The sequence below is a fragment of the Hyla sarda genome, unplaced genomic scaffold (assembly GCF_029499605.1).
Source record: "Hyla sarda isolate aHylSar1 unplaced genomic scaffold, aHylSar1.hap1 scaffold_973, whole genome shotgun sequence".
NCBI classification, from domain to species: Eukaryota; Metazoa; Chordata; class Amphibia; order Anura; family Hylidae; genus Hyla; species Hyla sarda.
Window position 1 is genome coordinate 31,558 of NW_026611003.1, and position 25,503 is coordinate 57,060.

At 46.0% G+C, this 25,503-nt stretch overlaps 11 non-coding genes across 11 annotated transcripts; all 11 read right to left on the reverse strand.

Annotated features, from left to right (window-relative positions):
• Positions 1 to 678: 678 nt before the first annotated feature.
• LOC130351384 (U2 spliceosomal RNA) lies at positions 679 to 869 on the reverse strand. The gene has a single exon (XR_008888100.1). It is a non-coding gene; the product is annotated as a U2 spliceosomal RNA (small nuclear RNA).
• Positions 870 to 2,953: 2,084 nt separating this feature from the next.
• On the reverse strand, positions 2,954 to 3,144 carry LOC130351385 (U2 spliceosomal RNA). The gene has a single exon (XR_008888101.1). It is a non-coding gene; the product is annotated as a U2 spliceosomal RNA (small nuclear RNA).
• A 2,082-nt stretch (positions 3,145 to 5,226) lies between these two features.
• LOC130351386 (U2 spliceosomal RNA) lies at positions 5,227 to 5,417 on the reverse strand. The gene has a single exon (XR_008888102.1). It is a non-coding gene; the product is annotated as a U2 spliceosomal RNA (small nuclear RNA).
• A 2,085-nt stretch (positions 5,418 to 7,502) lies between these two features.
• On the reverse strand, positions 7,503 to 7,693 carry LOC130351387 (U2 spliceosomal RNA). The gene has a single exon (XR_008888103.1). It is a non-coding gene; the product is annotated as a U2 spliceosomal RNA (small nuclear RNA).
• A 2,092-nt stretch (positions 7,694 to 9,785) lies between these two features.
• On the reverse strand, positions 9,786 to 9,976 carry LOC130351389 (U2 spliceosomal RNA). Its single transcript, XR_008888104.1, has one exon. It is a non-coding gene; the product is annotated as a U2 spliceosomal RNA (small nuclear RNA).
• A 2,091-nt stretch (positions 9,977 to 12,067) lies between these two features.
• On the reverse strand, positions 12,068 to 12,258 carry LOC130351391 (U2 spliceosomal RNA). Its single transcript, XR_008888106.1, has one exon. It is a non-coding gene; the product is annotated as a U2 spliceosomal RNA (small nuclear RNA).
• Positions 12,259 to 14,334: 2,076 nt separating this feature from the next.
• LOC130351392 (U2 spliceosomal RNA) lies at positions 14,335 to 14,525 on the reverse strand. Its single transcript, XR_008888107.1, has one exon. It is a non-coding gene; the product is annotated as a U2 spliceosomal RNA (small nuclear RNA).
• A 2,090-nt stretch (positions 14,526 to 16,615) lies between these two features.
• On the reverse strand, positions 16,616 to 16,806 carry LOC130351393 (U2 spliceosomal RNA). The gene has a single exon (XR_008888108.1). It is a non-coding gene; the product is annotated as a U2 spliceosomal RNA (small nuclear RNA).
• Positions 16,807 to 18,909: 2,103 nt separating this feature from the next.
• Positions 18,910 to 19,100, reverse strand: LOC130351394 (U2 spliceosomal RNA). The gene has a single exon (XR_008888109.1). It is a non-coding gene; the product is annotated as a U2 spliceosomal RNA (small nuclear RNA).
• A 2,094-nt stretch (positions 19,101 to 21,194) lies between these two features.
• On the reverse strand, positions 21,195 to 21,385 carry LOC130351395 (U2 spliceosomal RNA). The gene has a single exon (XR_008888110.1). It is a non-coding gene; the product is annotated as a U2 spliceosomal RNA (small nuclear RNA).
• Positions 21,386 to 23,471: 2,086 nt separating this feature from the next.
• Positions 23,472 to 23,662, reverse strand: LOC130351396 (U2 spliceosomal RNA). The gene has a single exon (XR_008888111.1). It is a non-coding gene; the product is annotated as a U2 spliceosomal RNA (small nuclear RNA).
• Positions 23,663 to 25,503: the final 1,841 nt, after the last annotated feature.

The following is a 25,503-nucleotide window of genomic DNA, read 5'->3' on the forward strand; positions in this document are numbered from 1 at the left end:
ACCTTCTGATGCATCAGGTAGGTGCACAATAGCATAGCCTAACCCTCTGTACTTTGGTCTATATTGATGCGGGACATAGACAGCCAGCTGATGACCAATCCATTAGTGCAATGGATGGCTGGAAGCATTTGTCTTTGCCTTTGCAATACCACAGAAGCAATGCATGGTCAATGTACAGCAATGACACACCTGTGTGAACAGCCAGGAGACCCCCCCCCCCCATGTTATGTTACATAGTTACATAGTTAGTACGGTCGAAAAAAGACATATGTCCATCAAGTTCAACCAGGGAATTAAGGGGTAGGGGTGTGGCGCGATATTGGGGAAGGGATGAGATTTTATATTTCTTCATAAGCATTAATCTTATTTTGTCAATTAGGAACATTCAGCACCCACCCGCTATCAAGGCAGCTGCCTATCATGTCATGCCCTACCTGCACAGGTGTGCTGGCTACTCAAATGATCCAATTAAGGAGGCCATTTAGTCAGCAGCAGCAGAAGTCCTGTGCCTGGACGCTCCAACAGCGGCCAGACACAAGCAGAAGCAGCAGAAGCAGCAGCAGCAGCACCACCTTTTGTTTTTTGGCTGCAGCAGCAAGGCCCACAGGGCTGGCTAGCTGGCTAGCCAGCAAGCAGGTAGCAATGAAAGTAGGAATCTTTCTTTTTAACCCTGTAAGGGGGTGGTGCACTGTACCCGAAGATACTGCCATATCGGGTCAATGCATAGGGCGACGGAAGCAAGCTTCGAAATCGGCCCCCGTTCTCAAAAATCCATTTAATATATGGTCCCCAGATAGGGGACGTATCAGATATTAAACTGATAAGAACAGATACTACACTTGATCTTAGCCAAAAGGCCGAGAAGCGATAACCGTGAAAGGGGCGGGCCCAACAAGGTCCCCTTCATGGGCACTATCACTGCTTGCTGTCAGGGAGGCTGCCAGACAATTTTCCATGCACACTCTGGGCTGGGGGGCAGTCAACCACCAGTACACACAGCAGAACCTAAACCCATACCATTATTGCTAAGCAGCAAGACAGGGGCCCATTGCACTCCCACGGGGCCTTTTTAAATGCAATCCATAACCCGGATTTGCCAGGAACCCTTCTTACTCCTCCTACTTGCATGTGACACTGGGCTTAGGATCTGCATAGGAAACACACACACAAGCACACACCTACCTTTGTTGCCTGCAGATGCCTCCTTGGCTGTCCCCAAACGGTATCAAACCAACACCCACGGGAAGCTGTAAGCATAGAGGACATGCCTGCACCCCATTGGACTTACCTGTGTGGGTTAAATCCGGGTTATTTGACAACCTATGGCGGTGATGGTTCTGCTCAGGCAGAGCAGTGCTGATGCTCCTCATAAAGCTGTCGCTGCTGTGAAGGTTCTAGGTGACATCACAAATCCCTATGGTTACATACACAACAAAGCTGGGTTGTTGTTGTTTACACTCTGCAAGGCCTGTGGAAGTGAGTGACATCATAGCACTGTAGTTCTGAGGGTTCTAGATGGATGCAACAATCTCCTGTTGCTTCTATGAAGGCCATAATAGACGACATCACCAAACAGCTCCATAGTCACATACACAGCAAAGGAGAGATGTTGTTTACACCTAGTGATGTCAGTGGTATTGAGTGACATCACAGCACAGTGCTAAGGCTCCTGGGCCTGGACACAGCAGCGGCTGCAATATCTCAACGGAGAATACGTTTATATATATGTGTGTGTGTGCGCGTATATATATATATATATATATATATATATATATATATATATATTTCTCCGCCGAAATCACTTTTAAACCCATTTCCACCTTTTTTTCCCTTCTCTTCCTCTTACTTTTTTTTCACGTTTTTTTACGTTTTTCTCCTTTTCGCCTCTTTTCTGGGCGTATTATTCTTCTTTTTCTTCTTTTTTTTCGTCTAATGCATACCCCATCAGTGCAGCAATGCTTATTCAATACCGCCAGCAGATGGAGACACTGGGGGATAATTTTCTAAGGATTTATACTGATTTTTCCTGTCTGAATTTGTCGCACAGAAAGTTGCAGGCCAAATATGTGTGACATTTCTGCGACTTTAGCTTCTAGAGCATTTTTACAACATTATACATAGGTGCTGAATACATAAAAAGCGACTGTTCAGCGACAGACAAGTCGCATCGGCTGAAAGTAGGCCAGAATGTCAGTCCATGTTGGAGCAGGTTTAGATACAGTCTAAAGTATAGATCTCAAAGTCTGTGCACAGAATTTAGCAAGGGCCTCGCACCTTCTGATGCATCAGGTAGGTGCACAATAGCATAGCCTAACCCTCTGTACTTTGGTCTATATTGATGCGGGACATAGACAGCCAGCTGATGACCAATCCATGAGTGCAATGGATGGCTGGAAGCATTTGTCTTTGCCTTTGCAATACCACAGAAGCAATGCATGGTCAATGTACAGCAATGACACACCTGTGTGAACAGCCAGGAGACCCCCCCCCCCCCCCATGTTATGTTACATAGTTACATAGTTAGTACGGTCGAAAAAAGACATATGTCCATCAAGTTCAACCAGGGAATTAAGGGGTAGGGGTGTGGCGCGATATTGGGGAAGGGATGAGATTTTATATTTCTTCATAAGCATTAATCTTATTTTGTCAATTAGGAACATTCAGCACCCACCCGCTATCAAGGCAGCTGCCTATCATGTCATGCCCTACCTGCACAGGTGTGCTGGCTACTCAAATGATCCAATTAAGGAGGCCATTTAGTCAGCAGCAGCAGAAGTCCTGTGCCTGGACGCTCCAACAGCGGCCAGACACAAGCAGAAGCAGCAGAAGCAGCAGCAGCAGCACCACCTTTTGTTTTTTGGCTGCAGCAGCAAGGCCCACAGGGCTGGCTAGCTGGCTAGCCAGCAAGCAGGTAGCAATGAAAGTAGGAATCTTTCTTTTTAACCCTGTAAGGGGGTGGTGCACTGTACCCGAAGATACTGCCATATCGGGTCAATGCATAGGGCGACGGAAGCAAGCTTCGAAATCGGCCCCCGTTCTCAAAAATCCATTTAATATATGGTCCCCAGATAGGGGACGTATCAGATATTAAACTGATAAGAACAGATACTACACTTGATCTTAGCCAAAAGGCCGAGAAGCGATAACCGTGAAAGGGGCGGGCCCAACAAGGTCCCCTTCATGGGCACTATCACTGCTTGCTGTCAGGGAGGCTGCCAGACAATTTTCCATGCACACTCTGGGCTGGGGGGCAGTCAACCACCAGTACACACAGCAGAACCTAAACCCATACCATTATTGCTAAGCAGCAAGACAGGGGCCCATTGCACTCCCACGGGGCCTTTTTAAATGCAATCCATAACCCGGATTTGCCAGGAACCCTTCTTACTCCTCCTACTTGCATGTGACACTGGGCTTAGGATCTGCATAGGAAACACACACACAAGCACACACCTACCTTTGTTGCCTGCAGATGCCTCCTTGGCTGTCCCCAAACGGTATCAAACCAACACCCACGGGAAGCTGTAAGCATAGAGGACATGCCTGCACCCCATTGGACTTACCTGTGTGGGTTAAATCCGGGTTATTTGACAACCTATGGCGGTGATGGTTCTGCTCAGGCAGAGCAGTGCTGATGCTCCTCATAAAGCTGTCGCTGCTGTGAAGGTTCTAGGTGACATCACAAATCCCTATGGTTACATACACAACAAAGCTGGGTTGTTGTTGTTTACACTCTGCAAGGCCTGTGGAAGTGAGTGACATCATAGCACTGTAGTTCTGAGGGTTCTAGATGGATGCAACAATCTCCTGTTGCTTCTATGAAGGCCATAATAGACGACATCACCAAACAGCTCCATAGTCACATACACAGCAAAGGAGAGATGTTGTTTACACCTAGTGATGTCAGTGGTATTGAGTGACATCACAGCACAGTGCTAAGGCTCCTGGGCCTGGACACAGCAGCGGCTGCAATATCTCAACGGAGAATACGTTTATATATATGTGTGTGTGTGCGCGTATATATATATATATATATATATATATATATATATATATATTTCTCCGCCGAAATCACTTTTAAACCCATTTCCACCTTTTTTTCCCTTCTCTTCCTCTTACTTTTTTTTCACGTTTTTTTACGTTTTTCTCCTTTTCGCCTCTTTTCTGGGCGTATTATTCTTCTTTTTCTTCTTTTTTTTCGTCTAATGCATACCCCATCAGTGCAGCAATGCTTATTCAATACCGCCAGCAGATGGAGACACTGGGGGATAATTTTCTAAGGATTTATACTGATTTTTCCTGTCTGAATTTGTCGCACAGAAAGTTGCAGGCCAAATATGTGTGACATTTCTGCGACTTTAGCTTCTAGAGCATTTTTACAACATTATACATAGGTGCTGAATACATAAAAAGCGACTGTTCAGCGACAGACAAGTCGCATCGGCTGAAAGTAGGCCAGAATGTCAGTCCATGTTGGAGCAGGTTTAGATACAGTCTAAAGTATAGATCTCAAAGTCTGTGCACAGAATTTAGCAAGGGCCTCGCACCTTCTGATGCATCAGGTAGGTGCACAATAGCATAGCCTAACCCTCTGTACTTTGGTCTATATTGATGCGGGACATAGACAGCCAGCTGATGACCAATCCATTAGTGCAATGGATGGCTGGAAGCATTTGTCTTTGCCTTTGCAATACCACAGAAGCAATGCATGGTCAATGTACAGCAATGACACACCTGTGTGAACAGCCAGGAGACCCCCCCCCCCCCCCATGTTATGTTACATAGTTACATAGTTAGCACGGTCGAAAAAAGACATATGTCCATCAAGTTCAACCAGGGAATTAAGGGGTAGGGGTGTGGCGCGATATTGGGGAAGGGATGAGATTTTATATTTCTTCATAAGCATTAATCTTATTTTGTCAATTAGGAACATTCAGCACCCACCCGCTATCAAGGCAGCTGCCTATCATGTCATGCCCTACCTGCACAGGTGTGCTGGCTACTCAAATGATCCAATTAAGGAGGCCATTTAGTCAGCAGCAGCAGAAGTCCTGTGCCTGGACGCTCCAACAGCGGCCAGACACAAGCAGAAGCAGCAGAAGCAGCAGCAGCAGCACCACCTTTTGTTTTTTGGCTGCAGCAGCAAGGCCCACAGGGCTGGCTAGCTGGCTAGCCAGCAAGCAGGTAGCAATGAAAGTAGGAATCTTTCTTTTTAACCCTGTAAGGGGGTGGTGCACTGTACCCGAAGATACTGCCATATCGGGTCAATGCATAGGGCGACGGAAGCAAGCTTCGAAATCGGCCCCCGTTCTCAAAAATCCATTTAATATATGGTCCCCAGATAGGGGACGTATCAGATATTAAACTGATAAGAACAGATACTACACTTGATCTTAGCCAAAAGGCCGAGAAGCGATAACCGTGAAAGGGGCGGGCCCAACAAGGTCCCCTTCATGGGCACTATCACTGCTTGCTGTCAGGGAGGCTGCCAGACAATTTTCCATGCACACTCTGGGCTGGGGGGCAGTCAACCACCAGTACACACAGCAGAACCTAAACCCATACCATTATTGCTAAGCAGCAAGACAGGGGCCCATTGCACTCCCACGGGGCCTTTTTAAATGCAATTCATAACCCGGATTTGCCAGGAACCCTTCTTACTCCTCCTACTTGCATGTGACACTGGGCTTAGGATCTGCATAGGAAACACACACACAAGCACACACCTACCTTTGTTGCCTGCAGATGCCTCCTTGGCTGTCCCCAAACGGTATCAAACCAACACCCACGGGAAGCTGTAAGCATAGAGGACATGCCTGCACCCCATTGGACTTACCTGTGTGGGTTAAATCCGGGTTATTTGACAACCTATGGCGGTGATGGTTCTGCTCAGGCAGAGCAGTGCTGATGCTCCTCATAAAGCTGTCGCTGCTGTGAAGGTTCTAGGTGACATCACAAATCCCTATGGTTACATACACAACAAAGCTGGGTTGTTGTTGTTTACACTCTGCAAGGCCTGTGGAAGTGAGTGACATCATAGCACTGTAGTTCTGAGGGTTCTAGATGGATGCAACAATCTCCTGTTGCTTCTATGAAGGCCATAATAGACGACATCACCAAACAGCTCCATAGTCACATACACAGCAAAGGAGAGATGTTGTTTACACCTAGTGATGTCAGTGGTATTGAGTGACATCACAGCACAGTGCTAAGGCTCCTGGGCCTGGACACAGCAGCGGCTGCAATATCTCAACGGAGAATACGTTTATATATATGTGTGTGTGTGCGCGTATATATATATATATATATATATATATATATATATATATATATATCTCCGCCGAAATCACTTTTAAACCCATTTCCACCTTTTTTTCCCTTCTCTTCCTCTTACTTTTTTTTCACGTTTTTTTACGTTTTTCTCCTTTTCGCCTCTTTTCTGGGCGTATTATTCTTCTTTTTCTTCTTTTTTTTCGTCTAATGCATACCCCATCAGTGCAGCAATGCTTATTCAATACCGCCAGCAGATGGAGACACTGGGGGATAATTTTCTAAGGATTTATACTGATTTTTCCTGTCTGAATTTGTCGCACAGAAAGTTGCAGGCCAAATATGTGTGACATTTCTGCGACTTTAGCTTCTAGAGCATTTTTACAACATTATACATAGGTGCTGAATACATAAAAAGCGACTGTTCAGCGACAGACAAGTCGCATCGGCTGAAAGTAGGCCAGAATGTCAGTCCATGTTGGAGCAGGTTTAGATACAGTCTAAAGTATAGATCTCAAAGTCTGTGCACAGAATTTAGCAAGGGCCTCGCACCTTCTGATGCATCAGGTAGGTGCACAATAGCATAGCCTAACCCTCTGTACTTTGGTCTATATTGATGCGGGACATAGACAGCCAGCTGATGACCAATCCATGAGTGCAATGGATGGCTGGAAGCATTTGTCTTTGCCTTTGCAATACCACAGAAGCAATGCATGGTCAATGTACAGCAATGACACACCTGTGTGAACAGCCAGGAGACCCCCCCCCCCCCCCCATGTTATGTTACATAGTTACATAGTTAGTACGGTCGAAAAAAGACATATGTCCATCAAGTTCAACCAGGGAATTAAGGGGTAGGGGTGTGGCGCGATATTGGGGAAGGGATGAGATTTTATATTTCTTCATAAGCATTAATCTTATTTTGTCAATTAGGAACATTCAGCACCCACCCGCTATCAAGGCAGCTGCCTATCATGTCATGCCCTACCTGCACAGGTGTGCTGGCTACTCAAATGATCCAATTAAGGAGGCCATTTAGTCAGCAGCAGCAGAAGTCCTGTGCCTGGACGCTCCAACAGCGGCCAGACACAAGCAGAAGCAGCAGAAGCAGCAGCAGCAGCACCACCTTTTGTTTTTTGGCTGCAGCAGCAAGGCCCACAGGGCTGGCTAGCTGGCTAGCCAGCAAGCAGGTAGCAATGAAAGTAGGAATCTTTCTTTTTAACCCTGTAAGGGGGTGGTGCACTGTACCCGAAGATACTGCCATATCGGGTCAATGCATAGGGCGACGGAAGCAAGCTTCGAAATCGGCCCCCGTTCTCAAAAATCCATTTAATATATGGTCCCCAGATAGGGGACGTATCAGATATTAAACTGATAAGAACAGATACTACACTTGATCTTAGCCAAAAGGCCGAGAAGCGATAACCGTGAAAGGGGCGGGCCCAACAAGGTCCCCTTCATGGGCACTATCACTGCTTGCTGTCAGGGAGGCTGCCAGACAATTTTCCATGCACACTCTGGGCTGGGGGGCAGTCAACCACCAGTACACACAGCAGAACCTAAACCCATACCATTATTGCTAAGCAGCAAGACAGGGGCCCATTGCACTCCCACGGGGCCTTTTTAAATGCAATCCATAACCCGGATTTGCCAGGAACCCTTCTTACTCCTCCTACTTGCATGTGACACTGGGCTTAGGATCTGCATAGGAAACACACACACAAGCACACACCTACCTTTGTTGCCTGCAGATGCCTCCTTGGCTGTCCCCAAACGGTATCAAACCAACACCCACGGGAAGCTGTAAGCATAGAGGACATGCCTGCACCCCATTGGACTTACCTGTGTGGGTTAAATCCGGGTTATTTGACAACCTATGGCGGTGATGGTTCTGCTCAGGCAGAGCAGTGCTGATGCTCCTCATAAAGCTGTCGCTGCTGTGAAGGTTCTAGGTGACATCACAAATCCCTATGGTTACATACACAACAAAGCTGGGTTGTTGTTGTTTACACTCTGCAAGGCCTGTGGAAGTGAGTGACATCATAGCACTGTAGTTCTGAGGGTTCTAGATGGATGCAACAATCTCCTGTTGCTTCTATGAAGGCCATAATAGACGACATCACCAAACAGCTCCATAGTCACATACACAGCAAAGGAGAGATGTTGTTTACACCTAGTGATGTCAGTGGTATTGAGTGACATCACAGCACAGTGCTAAGGCTCCTGGGCCTGGACACAGCAGCGGCTGCAATATCTCAACGGAGAATACGTTTATATATATGTGTGTGTGTGCGCGTATATATATATATATATATATATATATATATATATATATATATATATTTCTCCGCCGAAATCACTTTTAAACCCATTTCCACCTTTTTTTCCCTTCTCTTCCTCTTACTTTTTTTTCACGTTTTTTTACGTTTTTCTCCTTTTCGCCTCTTTTCTGGGCGTATTATTCTTCTTTTTCTTCTTTTTTTTCGTCTAATGCATACCCCATCAGTGCAGCAATGCTTATTCAATACCGCCAGCAGATGGAGACACTGGGGGATAATTTTCTAAGGATTTATACTGATTTTTCCTGTCTGAATTTGTCGCACAGAAAGTTGCAGGCCAAATATGTGTGACATTTCTGCGACTTTAGCTTCTAGAGCATTTTTACAACATTATACATAGGTGCTGAATACATAAAAAGCGACTGTTCAGCGACAGACAAGTCGCATCGGCTGAAAGTAGGCCAGAATGTCAGTCCATGTTGGAGCAGGTTTAGATACAGTCTAAAGTATAGATCTCAAAGTCTGTGCACAGAATTTAGCAAGGGCCTCGCACCTTCTGATGCATCAGGTAGGTGCACAATAGCATAGCCTAACCCTCTGTACTTTGGTCTATATTGATGCGGGACATAGACAGCCAGCTGATGACCAATCCATTAGTGCAATGGATGGCTGGAAGCATTTGTCTTTGCCTTTGCAATACCACAGAAGCAATGCATGGTCAATGTACAGCAATGACACACCTGTGTGAACAGCCAGGAGACCCCCCCCCCCCCCCCCCCATGTTATGTTACATAGTTACATAGTTAGTACGGTCGAAAAAAGACATATGTCCATCAAGTTCAACCAGGGAATTAAGGGGTAGGGGTGTGGCGCGATATTGGGGAAGGGATGAGATTTTATATTTCTTCATAAGCATTAATCTTATTTTGTCAATTAGGAACATTCAGCACCCACCCGCTATCAAGGCAGCTGCCTATCATGTCATGCCCTACCTGCACAGGTGTGCTGGCTACTCAAATGATCCAATTAAGGAGGCCATTTAGTCAGCAGCAGCAGAAGTCCTGTGCCTGGACGCTCCAACAGCGGCCAGACACAAGCAGAAGCAGCAGAAGCAGCAGCAGCAGCACCACCTTTTGTTTTTTGGCTGCAGCAGCAAGGCCCACAGGGCTGGCTAGCTGGCTAGCCAGCAAGCAGGTAGCAATGAAAGTAGGAATCTTTCTTTTTAACCCTGTAAGGGGGTGGTGCACTGTACCCGAAGATACTGCCATATCGGGTCAATGCATAGGGCGACGGAAGCAAGCTTCGAAATCGGCCCCCGTTCTCAAAAATCCATTTAATATATGGTCCCCAGATAGGGGACGTATCAGATATTAAACTGATAAGAACAGATACTACACTTGATCTTAGCCAAAAGGCCGAGAAGCGATAACCGTGAAAGGGGCGGGCCCAACAAGGTCCCCTTCATGGGCACTATCACTGCTTGCTGTCAGGGAGGCTGCCAGACAATTTTCCATGCACACTCTGGGCTGGGGGGCAGTCAACCACCAGTACACACAGCAGAACCTAAACCCATACCATTATTGCTAAGCAGCAAGACAGGGGCCCATTGCACTCCCACGGGGCCTTTTTAAATGCAATCCATAACCCGGATTTGCCAGGAACCCTTCTTACTCCTCCTACTTGCATGTGACACTGGGCTTAGGATCTGCATAGGAAACACACACACAAGCACACACCTACCTTTGTTGCCTGCAGATGCCTCCTTGGCTGTCCCCAAACGGTATCAAACCAACACCCACGGGAAGCTGTAAGCATAGAGGACATGCCTGCACCCCATTGGACTTACCTGTGTGGGTTAAATCCGGGTTATTTGACAACCTATGGCGGTGATGGTTCTGCTCAGGCAGAGCAGTGCTGATGCTCCTCATAAAGCTGTCGCTGCTGTGAAGGTTCTAGGTGACATCACAAATCCCTATGGTTACATACACAACAAAGCTGGGTTGTTGTTGTTTACACTCTGCAAGGCCTGTGGAAGTGAGTGACATCATAGCACTGTAGTTCTGAGGGTTCTAGATGGATGCAACAATCTCCTGTTGCTTCTATGAAGGCCATAATAGACGACATCACCAAACAGCTCCATAGTCACATACACAGCAAAGGAGAGATGTTGTTTACACCTAGTGATGTCAGTGGTATTGAGTGACATCACAGCACAGTGCTAAGGCTCCTGGGCCTGGACACAGCAGCGGCTGCAATATCTCAACGGAGAATACGTTTATATATATGTGTGTGTGTGCGCGTATATATATATATATATATATATATATATATATATATATATATATTTCTCCGCCGAAATCACTTTTAAACCCATTTCCACCTTTTTTTCCCTTCTCTTCCTCTTACTTTTTTTTCACGTTTTTTTACGTTTTTCTCCTTTTCGCCTCTTTTCTGGGCGTATTATTCTTCTTTTTCTTCTTTTTTTTCGTCTAATGCATACCCCATCAGTGCAGCAATGCTTATTCAATACCGCCAGCAGATGGAGACACTGGGGGATAATTTTCTAAGGATTTATACTGATTTTTCCTGTCTGAATTTGTCGCACAGAAAGTTGCAGGCCAAATATGTGTGACATTTCTGCGACTTTAGCTTCTAGAGCATTTTTACAACATTATACATAGGTGCTGAATACATAAAAAGCGACTGTTCAGCGACAGACAAGTCGCATCGGCTGAAAGTAGGCCAGAATGTCAGTCCATGTTGGAGCAGGTTTAGATACAGTCTAAAGTATAGATCTCAAAGTCTGTGCACAGAATTTAGCAAGGGCCTCGCACCTTCTGATGCATCAGGTAGGTGCACAATAGCATAGCCTAACCCTCTGTACTTTGGTCTATATTGATGCGGGACATAGACAGCCAGCTGATGACCAATCCATTAGTGCAATGGATGGCTGGAAGCATTTGTCTTTGCCTTTGCAATACCACAGAAGCAATGCATGGTCAATGTACAGCAATGACACACCTGTGTGAACAGCCAGGAGACCCCCCCCCCCCCCCCCCCCATGTTATGTTACATAGTTACATAGTTAGTACGGTCGAAAAAAGACATATGTCCATCAAGTTCAACCAGGGAATTAAGGGGTAGGGGTGTGGCGCGATATTGGGGAAGGGATGAGATTTTATATTTCTTCATAAGCATTAATCTTATTTTGTCAATTAGGAACATTCAGCACCCACCCGCTATCAAGGCAGCTGCCTATCATGTCATGCCCTACCTGCACAGGTGTGCTGGCTACTCAAATGATCCAATTAAGGAGGCCATTTAGTCAGCAGCAGCAGAAGTCCTGTGCCTGGACGCTCCAACAGCGGCCAGACACAAGCAGAAGCAGCAGAAGCAGCAGCAGCAGCACCACCTTTTGTTTTTTGGCTGCAGCAGCAAGGCCCACAGGGCTGGCTAGCTGGCTAGCCAGCAAGCAGGTAGCAATGAAAGTAGGAATCTTTCTTTTTAACCCTGTAAGGGGGTGGTGCACTGTACCCGAAGATACTGCCATATCGGGTCAATGCATAGGGCGACGGAAGCAAGCTTCGAAATCGGCCCCCGTTCTCAAAAATCCATTTAATATATGGTCCCCAGATAGGGGACGTATCAGATATTAAACTGATAAGAACAGATACTACACTTGATCTTAGCCAAAAGGCCGAGAAGCGATAACCGTGAAAGGGGCGGGCCCAACAAGGTCCGGCACTATCACTGCTTGCTGTCAGGGAGGCTGCCAGACAATTTTCCATGCACACTCTGGGCTGGGGGGCAGTCAACCACCAGTACACACAGCAGAACCTAAACCCATACCATTATTGCTAAGCAGCAAGACAGGGGCCCATTGCACTCCCACGGGGCCTTTTTAAATGCAATCCATAACCCGGATTTGCCAGGAACCCTTCTTACTCCTCCTACTTGCATGTGACACTGGGCTTAGGATCTGCATAGGAAACACACACACAAGCACACACCTACCTTTGTTGCCTGCAGATGCCTCCTTGGCTGTCCCCAAACGGTATCAAACCAACACCCACGGGAAGCTGTAAGCATAGAGGACATGCCTGCACCCCATTGGACTTACCTGTGTGGGTTAAATCCGGGTTATTTGACAACCTATGGTGGTGATGGTTCTGCTCAGGCAGAGCAGTGCTGATGCTCCTCATAAAGCTGTCGCTGCTGTGAAGGTTCTAGGTGACATCACAAATCCCTATGGTTACATACACAACAAAGCTGGGTTGTTGTTGTTTACACTCTGCAAGGCCTGTGGAAGTGAGTGACATCATAGCACTGTAGTTCTGAGGGTTCTAGATGGATGCAACAATCTCCTGTTGCTTCTATGAAGGCCATAATAGACGACATCACCAAACAGCTCCATAGTCACATACACAGCAAAGGAGAGATGTTGTTTACACCTAGTGATGTCAGTGGTATTGAGTGACATCACAGCACAGTGCTAAGGCTCCTGGGCCTGGACACAGCAGCGGCTGCAATATCTCAACGGAGAATACGTTTATATATATGTGTGTGTGTGCGCGTATATATATATATATATATATATATATATATATATATATATATATATTTCTCCGCCGAAATCACTTTTAAACCCATTTCCACCTTTTTTTCCCTTCTCTTCCTCTTACTTTTTTTTCACGTTTTTTTACGTTTTTCTCCTTTTCGCCTCTTTTCTGGGCGTATTATTCTTCTTTTTCTTCTTTTTTTTCGTCTAATGCATACCCCATCAGTGCAGCAATGCTTATTCAATACCGCCAGCAGATGGAGACACTGGGGGATAATTTTCTAAGGATTTATACTGATTTTTCCTGTCTGAATTTGTCGCACAGAAAGTTGCAGGCCAAATATGTGTGACATTTCTGCGACTTTAGCTTCTAGAGCATTTTTACAACATTATACATAGGTGCTGAATACATAAAAAGCGACTGTTCAGCGACAGACAAGTCGCATCGGCTGAAAGTAGGCCAGAATGTCAGTCCATGTTGGAGCAGGTTTAGATACAGTCTAAAGTATAGATCTCAAAGTCTGTGCACAGAATTTAGCAAGGGCCTCGCACCTTCTGATGCATCAGGTAGGTGCACAATAGCATAGCCTAACCCTCTGTACTTTGGTCTATATTGATGCGGGACATAGACAGCCAGCTGATGACCAATCCATTAGTGCAATGGATGGCTGGAAGCATTTGTCTTTGCCTTTGCAATACCACAGAAGCAATGCATGGTCAATGTACAGCAATGACACACCTGTGTGAACAGCCAGGAGACCCCCCCCCCCATGTTATGTTACATAGTTACATAGTTAGTACGGTCGAAAAAAGACATATGTCCATCAAGTTCAACCAGGGAATTAAGGGGTAGGGGTGTGGCGCGATATTGGGGAAGGGATGAGATTTTATATTTCTTCATAAGCATTAATCTTATTTTGTCAATTAGGAACATTCAGCACCCACCCGCTATCAAGGCAGCTGCCTATCATGTCATGCCCTACCTGCACAGGTGTGCTGGCTACTCAAATGATCCAATTAAGGAGGCCATTTAGTCAGCAGCAGCAGAAGTCCTGTGCCTGGACGCTCCAACAGCGGCCAGACACAAGCAGAAGCAGCAGAAGCAGCAGCAGCAGCACCACCTTTTGTTTTTTGGCTGCAGCAGCAAGGCCCACAGGGCTGGCTAGCTGGCTAGCCAGCAAGCAGGTAGCAATGAAAGTAGGAATCTTTCTTTTTAACCCTGTAAGGGGGTGGTGCACTGTACCCGAAGATACTGCCATATCGGGTCAATGCATAGGGCGACGGAAGCAAGCTTCGAAATCGGCCCCCGTTCTCAAAAATCCATTTAATATATGGTCCCCAGATAGGGGACGTATCAGATATTAAACTGATAAGAACAGATACTACACTTGATCTTAGCCAAAAGGCCGAGAAGCGATAACCGTGAAAGGGGCGGGCCCAACAAGGTCCCCTTCATGGGCACTATCACTGCTTGCTGTCAGGGAGGCTGCCAGACAATTTTCCATGCACACTCTGGGCTGGGGGGCAGTCAACCACCAGTACACACAGCAGAACCTAAACCCATACCATTATTGCTAAGCAGCAAGACAGGGGCCCATTGCACTCCCACGGGGCCTTTTTAAATGCAATCCATAACCCGGATTTGCCAGGAACCCTTCTTACTCCTCCTACTTGCATGTGACACTGGGCTTAGGATCTGCATAGGAAACACACACACAAGCACACACCTACCTTTGTTGCCTGCAGATGCCTCCTTGGCTGTCCCCAAACGGTATCAAACCAACACCCACGGGAAGCTGTAAGCATAGAGGACATGCCTGCACCCCATTGGACTTACCTGTGTGGGTTAAATCCGGGTTATTTGACAACCTATGGCGGTGATGGTTCTGCTCAGGCAGAGCAGTGCTGATGCTCCTCATAAAGCTGTCGCTGCTGTGAAGGTTCTAGGTGACATCACAAATCCCTATGGTTACATACACAACAAAGCTGGGTTGTTGTTGTTTACACTCTGCAAGGCCTGTGGAAGTGAGTGACATCATAGCACTGTAGTTCTGAGGGTTCTAGATGGATGCAACAATCTCCTGTTGCTTCTATGAAGGCCATAATAGACGACATCACCAAACAGCTCCATAGTCACATACACAGCAAAGGAGAGATGTTGTTTACACCTAGTGATGTCAGTGGTATTGAGTGACATCACAGCACAGTGCTAAGGCTCCTGGGCCTGGACACAGCAGCGGCTGCAATATCTCAACGGAGAATACGTTTATATATATGTGTGTGTGTGCGCGTATATATATATATATATATATATATATATATATATATATATATATATATTCTCCGCCGAAATCACTTTTAAACCCATTTCCACCTTTTTTTCCCTTCTCTTCCTCTTACTTTTTTTTCACGTTTTTTTACGTTTTTCTCCTTTTCGCCTCTTTTCTGGGCGTATTATTCTTCTTTTTCTTCTTTTTTTTCGTCTAATGCATACCCCATCAGTGCAGCAATGCTTATTCAATACCGCCAGCAGATGGAGACACTGGGGGATAATTTTCTAAGGATTTATACTGATTTTTCCTGTCTGAATTTGTCGCACAGAAAGTTGCAGGCCAAATATGTGTGACATTTCTGCGACTTTAGCTTCTAGAGCATTTTTACAACATTATACATAGGTGCTGAATACATAAAAAGCGACTGTTCAGCGACAGACAAGTCGCATCGGCTGAAAGTAGGCCAGAATGTCAGTCCATGTTGGAGCAGGTTTAGATACAGTCTAAAGTATAGATCTCAAAGTCTGTGCACAGAATTTAGCAAGGGCCTCGCACCTTCTGATGCATCAGGTAGGTGCACAATAGCATAGCCTAACCCTCTGTACTTTGGTCTATATTGATGCGGGACATAGACAGCCAGCTGATGACCAATCCATTAGTGCAATGGATGGCTGGAAGCATTTGTCTTTGCCTTTGCAATACCACAGAAGCAATGCATGGTCAATGTACAGCAATGACACACCTGTGTGAACAGCCAGGAGACCCCCCCCCCCCCCCCCATGTTATGTTACATAGTTACATAGTTAGTACGGTCGAAAAAAGACATATGTCCATCAAGTTCAACCAGGGAATTAAGGGGTAGGGGTGTGGCGCGATATTGGGGAAGGGATGAGATTTTATATTTCTTCATAAGCATTAATCTTATTTTGTCAATTAGGAACATTCAGCACCCACCCGCTATCAAGGCAGCTGCCTATCATGTCATGCCCTACCTGCACAGGTGTGCTGGCTACTCAAATGATCCAATTAAGGAGGCCATTTAGTCAGCAGCAGCAGAAGTCCTGTGCCTGGACGCTCCAACAGCGGCCAGACACAAGCAGAAGCAGCAGAAGCAGCAGCAGCAGCACCACCTTTTGTTTTTTGGCTGCAGCAGCAAGGCCCACAGGGCTGGCTAGCTGGCTAGCCAGCAAGCAGGTAGCAATGAAAGTAGGAATCTTTCTTTTTAACCCTGTAAGGGGTGGTGCACTGTACCCGAAGATACTGCCATATCGGGTCAATGCATAGGGCGACGGAAGCAAGCTTCGAAATCGGCCCCCGTTCTCAAAAATCCATTTAATATATGGTCCCCAGATAGGGGACGTATCAGATATTAAACTGATAAGAACAGATACTACACTTGATCTTAGCCAAAAGGCCGAGAAGCGATAACCGTGAAAGGGGCGGGCCCAACAAGGTCCCCTTCATGGGCACTATCACTGCTTGCTGTCAGGGAGGCTGCCAGACAATTTTCCATGCACACTCTGGGCTGGGGGGCAGTCAACCACCAGTACACACAGCAGAACCTAAACCCATACCATTATTGCTAAGCAGCAAGACAGGGGCCCATTGCACTCCCACGGGGCCTTTTTAAATGCAATCCATAACCCGGATTTGCCAGGAACCCTTCTTACTCCTCCTACTTGCATGTGACACTGGGCTTAGGATCTGCATAGGAAACACACACACAAGCACACACCTACCTTTGTTGCCTGCAGATGCCTCCTTGGCTGTCCCCAAACGGTATCAAACCAACACCCACGGGAAGCTGTAAGCATAGAGGACATGCCTGCACCCCATTGGACTTACCTGTGTGGGTTAAATCCGGGTTATTTGACAACCTATGGCGGTGATGGTTCTGCTCAGGCAGAGCAGTGCTGATGCTCCTCATAAAGCTGTCGCTGCTGTGAAGGTTCTAGGTGACATCACAAATCCCTATGGTTACATACACAACAAAGCTGGGTTGTTGTTGTTTACACTCTGCAAGGCCTGTGGAAGTGAGTGACATCATAGCACTGTAGTTCTGAGGGTTCTAGATGGATGCAACAATCTCCTGTTGCTTCTATGAAGGCCATAATAGACGACATCACCAAACAGCTCCATAGTCACATACACAGCAAAGGAGAGATGTTGTTTACACCTAGTGATGTCAGTGGTATTGAGTGACATCACAGCACAGTGCTAAGGCTCCTGGGCCTGGACACAGCAGCGGCTGCAATATCTCAACGGAGAATACGTTTATATATATGTGTGTGTGTGCGCGTATATATATATATATATATATATATATATATATATATATATATATATATATATATATATATTCTCCGCCGAAATCACTTTTAAACCCATTTCCACCTTTTTTTCCCTTCTCTTCCTCTTACTTTTTTTTCACGTTTTTTTACGTTTTTCTCCTTTTCGCCTCTTTTCTGGGCGTATTATTCTTCTTTTTCTTCTTTTTTTTCGTCTAATGCATACCCCATCAGTGCAGCAATGCTTATTCAATACCGCCAGCAGATGGAGACACTGGGGGATAATTTTCTAAGGATTTATACTGATTTTTCCTGTCTGAATTTGTCGCACAGAAAGTTGCAGGCCAAATATGTGTGACATTTCTGCGACTTTAGCTTCTAGAGCATTTTTACAACATTATACATAGGTGCTGAATACATAAAAAGCGACTGTTCAGCGACAGACAAGTCGCATCGGCTGAAAGTAGGCCAGAATGTCAGTCCATGTTGGAGCAGGTTTAGATACAGTCTAAAGTATAGATCTCAAAGTCTGTGCACAGAATTTAGCAAGGGCCTCGCACCTTCTGATGCATCAGGTAGGTGCACAATAGCATAGCCTAACCCTCTGTACTTTGGTCTATATTGATGCGGGACATAGACAGCCAGCTGATGACCAATCCATTAGTGCAATGGATGGCTGGAAGCATTTGTCTTTGCCTTTGCAATACCACAGAAGCAATGCATGGTCAATGTACAGCAATGACACACCTGTGTGAACAGCCAGGAGACCCCCCCCCCCCCCCCCATGTTATGTTACATAGTTACATAGTTAGTACGGTCGAAAAAAGACATATGTCCATCAAGTTCAACCAGGGAATTAAGGGGTAGGGGTGTGGCGCGATATTGGGGAAGGGATGAGATTTTATATTTCTTCATAAGCATTAATCTTATTTTGTCAATTAGGAACATTCAGCACCCACCCGCTATCAAGGCAGCTGCCTATCATGTCATGCCCTACCTGCACAGGTGTGCTGGCTACTCAAATGATCCAATTAAGGAGGCCATTTAGTCAGCAGCAGCAGAAGTCCTGTGCCTGGACGCTCCAACAGCGGCCAGACACAAGCAGAAGCAGCAGAAGCAGCAGCAGCAGCACCACCTTTTGTTTTTTGGCTGCAGCAGCAAGGCCCACAGGGCTGGCTAGCTGGCTAGCCAGCAAGCAGGTAGCAATGAAAGTAGGAATCTTTCTTTTTAACCCTGTAAGGGGGTGGTGCACTGTACCCGAAGATACTGCCATATCGGGTCAATGCATAGGGCGACGGAAGCAAGCTTCGAAATCGGCCCCCGTTCTCAAAAATCCATTTAATATATGGTCCCCAGATAGGGGACGTATCAGATATTAAACTGATAAGAACAGATACTACACTTGATCTTAGCCAAAAGGCCGAGAAGCGATAACCGTGAAAGGGGCGGGCCCAACAAGGTCCCCTTCATGGGCACTATCACTGCTTGCTGTCAGGGAGGCTGCCAGACAATTTTCCATGCACACTCTGGGCTGGGGGGCAGTCAACCACCAGTACACACAGCAGAACCTAAACCCATACCATTATTGCTAAGCAGCAAGACAGGGGCCCATTGCACTCCCACGGGGCCTTTTTAAATGCAATCCATAACCCGGATTTGCCAGGAACCCTTCTTACTCCTCCTACTTGCATGTGACACTGGGCTTAGGATCTGCATAGGAAACACACACACAAGCACACACCTACCTTTGTTGCCTGCAGATGCCTCCTTGGCTGTCCCCAAACGGTATCAAACCAACACCCACGGGAAGCTGTAAGCATAGAGGACATGCCTGCACCCCATTGGACTTACCTGTGTGGGTTAAATCCGGGTTATTTGACAACCTATGGCGGTGATGGTTCTGCTCAGGCAGAGCAGTGCTGATGCTCCTCATAAAGCTGTCGCTGCTGTGAAGGTTCTAGGTGACATCACAAATCCCTATGGTTACATACACAACAAAGCTGGGTTGTTGTTGTTTACACTCTGCAAGGCCTGTGGAAGTGAGTGACATCATAGCACTGTAGTTCTGAGGGTTCTAGATGGATGCAACAATCTCCTGTTGCTTCTATGAAGGCCATAATAGACGACATCACCAAACAGCTCCATAGTCACATACACAGCAAAGGAGAGATGTTGTTTACACCTAGTGATGTCAGTGGTATTGAGTGACATCACAGCACAGTGCTAAGGCTCCTGGGCCTGGACACAGCAGCGGCTGCAATATCTCAACGGAGAATACGTTTATATATATGTGTGTGTGTGCGCGTATATATATATATATATATATATATATATATATATATATATATATATATATTTCTCCGCCGAAATCACTTTTAAACCCATTTCCACCTTTTTTTCCCTTCTCTTCCTCTTACGTTTTTTTCACGTTTTTTTACGTTTTTCTCCTTTTCGCCTCTTTTCTGGGCGTATTATTCTTCTTTTTCTTCTTTTTTTTCGTCTAATGCATACCCCATCAGTGCAGCAATGCTTATTCAATACCGCCAGCAGATGGAGACACTGGGGGATAATTTTCTAAGGATTTATACTGATTTTTCCTGTCTGAATTTGTCGCACAGAAAGTTGCAGGCCAAATATGTGTGACATTTCTGCGACTTTAGCTTCTAGAGCATTTTTACAACATTATACATAGGTGCTGAATACATAAAAAGCGACTGTTCAGCGACAGACAAGTCGCATCGGCTGAAAGTAGGCCAGAATGTCAGTCCATGTTGGAGCAGGTTTAGATACAGTCTAAAGTATAGATCTCAAAGTCTGTGCACAGAATTTAGCAAGGGCCTCGCACCTTCTGATGCATCAGGTAGGTGCACAATAGCATAGCCTAACCCTCTGTACTTTGGTCTATATTGATGCGGGACATAGACAGCCAGCTGATGACCAATCCATTAGTGCAATGGATGGCTGGAAGCATTTGTCTTTGCCTTTGCAATACCACAGAAGCAATGCATGGTCAATGTACAGCAATGACACACCTGTGTGAACAGCCAGGAGACCCCCCCCCCCCCCCCCATGTTATGTTACATAGTTACATAGTTAGTACGGTCGAAAAAAGACATATGTCCATCAAGTTCAACCAGGGAATTAAGGGGTAGGGGTGTGGCGCGATATTGGGGAAGGGATGAGATTTTATATTTCTTCATAAGCATTAATCTTATTTTGTCAATTAGGAACATTCAGCACCCACCCGCTATCAAGGCAGCTGCCTATCATGTCATGCCCTACCTGCACAGGTGTGCTGGCTACTCAAATGATCCAATTAAGGAGGCCATTTAGTCAGCAGCAGCAGAAGTCCTGTGCCTGGACGCTCCAACAGCGGCCAGACACAAGCAGAAGCAGCAGAAGCAGCAGCAGCAGCACCACCTTTTGTTTTTTGGCTGCAGCAGCAAGGCCCACAGGGCTGGCTAGCTGGCTAGCCAGCAAGCAGGTAGCAATGAAAGTAGGAATCTTTCTTTTTAACCCTGTAAGGGGGTGGTGCACTGTACCCGAAGATACTGCCATATCGGGTCAATGCATAGGGCGACGGAAGCAAGCTTCGAAATCGGCCCCCGTTCTCAAAAATCCATTTAATATATGGTCCCCAGATAGGGGACGTATCAGATATTAAACTGATAAGAACAGATACTACACTTGATCTTAGCCAAAAGGCCGAGAAGCGATAACCGTGAAAGGGGCGGGCCCAACAAGGTCCCCTTCATGGGCACTATCACTGCTTGCTGTCAGGGAGGCTGCCAGACAATTTTCCATGCACACTCTGGGCTGGGGGGCAGTCAACCACCAGTACACACAGCAGAACCTAAACCCATACCATTATTGCTAAGCAGCAAGACAGGGGCCCATTGCACTCCCACGGGGCCTTTTTAAATGCAATCCATAACCCGGATTTGCCAGGAACCCTTCTTACTCCTCCTACTTGCATGTGACACTGGGCTTAGGATCTTCATAGGAAACACACACACAAGCACACACCTACCTTTGTTGCCTGCAGATGCCTCCTTGGCTGTCCCCAAACGGTATCAAACCAACACCCACGGGAAGCTGTAAGCATAGAGGACATGCCTGCACCCCATTGGACTTACCTGTGTGGGTTAAATCCGGGTTATTTGACAACCTATGGCGGTGATGGTTCTGCTCAGGCAGAGCAGTGCTGATGCTCCTCATAAAGCTGTCGCTGCTGTGAAGGTTCTAGGTGACATCACAAATCCCTATGGTTACATACACAACAAAGCTGGGTTGTTGTTGTTTACACTCTGCAAGGCCTGTGGAAGTGAGTGACATCATAGCACTGTAGTTCTGAGGGTTCTAGATGGATGCAACAATCTCCTGTTGCTTCTATGAAGGCCATAATAGACGACATCACCAAACAGCTCCATAGTCACATACACAGCAAAGGAGAGATGTTGTTTACACCTAGTGATGTCAGTGGTATTGAGTGACATCACAGCACAGTGCTAAGGCTCCTGGGCCTGGACACAGCAGCGGCTGCAATATCTCAACGGAGAATACGTTTATATATATGTGTGTGTGTGCGCGTATATATATATATATATATATATATATATATATATATATATATATATTTCTCCGCCGAAATCACTTTTAAACCCATTTCCACCTTTTTTTCCCTTCTCTTCCTCTTACTTTTTTTTCACGTTTTTTTACGTTTTTCTCCTTTTCGCCTCTTTTCTGGGCGTATTATTCTTCTTTTTCTTCTTTTTTTTCGTCTAATGCATACCCCATCAGTGCAGCAATGCTTATTCAATACCGCCAGCAGATGGAGACACTGGGGGATAATTTTCTAAGGATTTATACTGATTTTTCCTGTCTGAATTTGTCGCACAGAAAGTTGCAGGCCAAATATGTGTGACATTTCTGCGACTTTAGCTTCTAGAGCATTTTTACAACATTATACATAGGTGCTGAATACATAAAAAGCGACTGTTCAGCGACAGACAAGTCGCATCGGCTGAAAGTAGGCCAGAATGTCAGTCCATGTTGGAGCAGGTTTAGATACAGTCTAAAGTATAGATCTCAAAGTCTGTGCACAGAATTTAGCAAGGGCCTCGCACCTTCTGATGCATCAGGTAGGTGCACAATAGCATAGCCTAACCCTCTGTACTTTGGTCTATATTGATGCGGGACATAGACAGCCAGCTGATGACCAATCCATTAGTGCAATGGATGGCTGGAAGCATTTGTCTTTGCCTTTGCAATACCACAGAAGCAATGCATGGTCAATGTACAGCAATGACACACCTGTGTGAACAGCCAGGAGACCCCCCCCCCCCCATGTTATGTTACATAGTTACATAGTTAGTACGGTCGAAAAAAGACATATGTCCATCAAGTTCAACCAGGGAATTAAGGGGTAGGGGTGTGGCGCGATATTGGGGAAGGGATGAGATTTTATATTTCTTCATAAGCATTAATCTTATTTTGTCAATTAGGAACATTCAGCACCCACCCGCTATCAAGGCAGCTGCCTATCATGTCATGCCCTACCTGCACAGGTGTGCTGGCTACTCAAATGATCCAATTAAGGAGGCCATTTAGTCAGCAGCAGCAGAAGTCCTGTGCCTGGACGCTCCAACAGCGGCCAGACACAAGCAGAAGCAGCAGAAGCAGCAGCAGCAGCACCACCTTTTGTTTTTTGGCTGCAGCAGCAAGGCCCACAGGGCTGGCTAGCTGGCTAGCCAGCAAGCAGGTAGCAATGAAAGTAGGAATCTTTCTTTTTAACCCTGTAAGGGGGTGGTGCACTGTACCCGAAGATACTGCCATATCGGGTCAATGCATAGGGCGACGGAAGCAAGCTTCGAAATCGGCCCCCGTTCTCAAAAATCCATTTAATATATGGTCCCCAGATAGGGGACGTATCAGATATTAAACTGATAAGAACAGATACTACACTTGATCTTAGCCAAAAGGCCGAGAAGCGATAACCGTGAAAGGGGCGGGCCCAACAAGGTCCCCTTCATGGGCACTATCACTGCTTGCTGTCAGGGAGGCTGCCAGACAATTTTCCATGCACACTCTGGGCTGGGGGGCAGTCAACCACCAGTACACACAGCAGAACCTAAACCCATACCATTATTGCTAAGCAGCAAGACAGGGGCCCATTGCACTCCCACGGGGCCTTTTTAAATGCAATCCATAACCCGGATTTGCCAGGAACCCTTCTTACTCCTCCTACTTGCATGTGACACTGGGCTTAGGATCTGCATAGGAAACACACACACAAGCACACACCTACCTTTGTTGCCTGCAGATGCCTCCTTGGCTGTCCCCAAACGGTATCAAACCAACACCCACGGGAAGCTGTAAGCATAGAGGACATGCCTGCACCCCATTGGACTTACCTGTGTGGGTTAAATCCGGGTTATTTGACAACCTATGGCGGTGATGGTTCTGCTCAGGCAGAGCAGTGCTGATGCTCCTCATAAAGCTGTCGCTGCTGTGAAGGTTCTAGGTGACATCACAAATCCCTATGGTTACATACACAACAAAGCTGGGTTGTTGTTGTTTACACTCTGCAAGGCCTGTGGAAGTGAGTGACATCATAGCACTGTAGTTCTGAGGGTTCTAGATGGATGCAACAATCTCCTGTTGCTTCTATGAAGGCCATAATAGACGACATCACCAAACAGCTCCATAGTCACATACACAGCAAAGGAGAGATGTTGTTTACACCTAGTGATGTCAGTGGTATTGAGTGACATCACAGCACAGTGCTAAGGCTCCTGGGCCTGGACACAGCAGCGGCTGCAATATCTCAACGGAGAATACGTTTATATATATGTGTGTGTGTGCGCGTATATATATATATATATATATATATATATATATATATATATATTTCTCCGCCGAAATCACTTTTAAACCCATTTCCACCTTTTTTTCCCTTCTCTTCCTCTTACTTTTTTTTCACGTTTTTTTACGTTTTTCTCCTTTTCGCCTCTTTTCTGGGCGTATTATTCTTCTTTTTCTTCTTTTTTTTCGTCTAATGCATACCCCATCAGTGCAGCAATGCTTATTCAATACCGCCAGCAGATGGAGACACTGGGGGATAATTTTCTAAGGATTTATACTGATTTTTCTTGTCTGAATTTGTCGCACAGAAAGTTGCAGGCCAAATATGTGTGACATTTCTGCGACTTTAGCTTCTAGAGCATTTTTACAACATTATACATAGGTGCTGAATACATAAAAAGCGACTGTTCAGCGACAGACAAGTCGCATCGGCTGAAAGTAGGCCAGAATGTCAGTCCATGTTGGAGCAGGTTTAGATACAGTCTAAAGTATAGATCTCAAAGTCTGTGCACAGAATTTAGCAAGGGCCTCGCACCTTCTGATGCATCAGGTAGGTGCACAATAGCATAGCCTAACCCTCTGTACTTTGGTCTATATTGATGCGGGACATAGACAGCCAGCTGATGACCAATCCATTAGTGCAATGGATGGCTGGAAGCATTTGTCTTTGCCTTTGCAATACCACAGAAGCAATGCATGGTCAATGTACAGCAATGACACACCTGTGTGAACAGCCAGGAGACCCCCCCCCCCCATGTTATGTTACATAGTTACATAGTTAGTACGGTCGAAAAAAGACATATGTCCATCAAGTTCAACCAGGGAATTAAGGGGTAGGGGTGTGGCGCGATATTGGGGAAGGGATGAGATTTTATATTTCTTCATAAGCATTAATCTTATTTTGTCAATTAGGAACATTCAGCACCCACCCGCTATCAAGGCAGCTGCCTATCATGTCATGCCCTACCTGC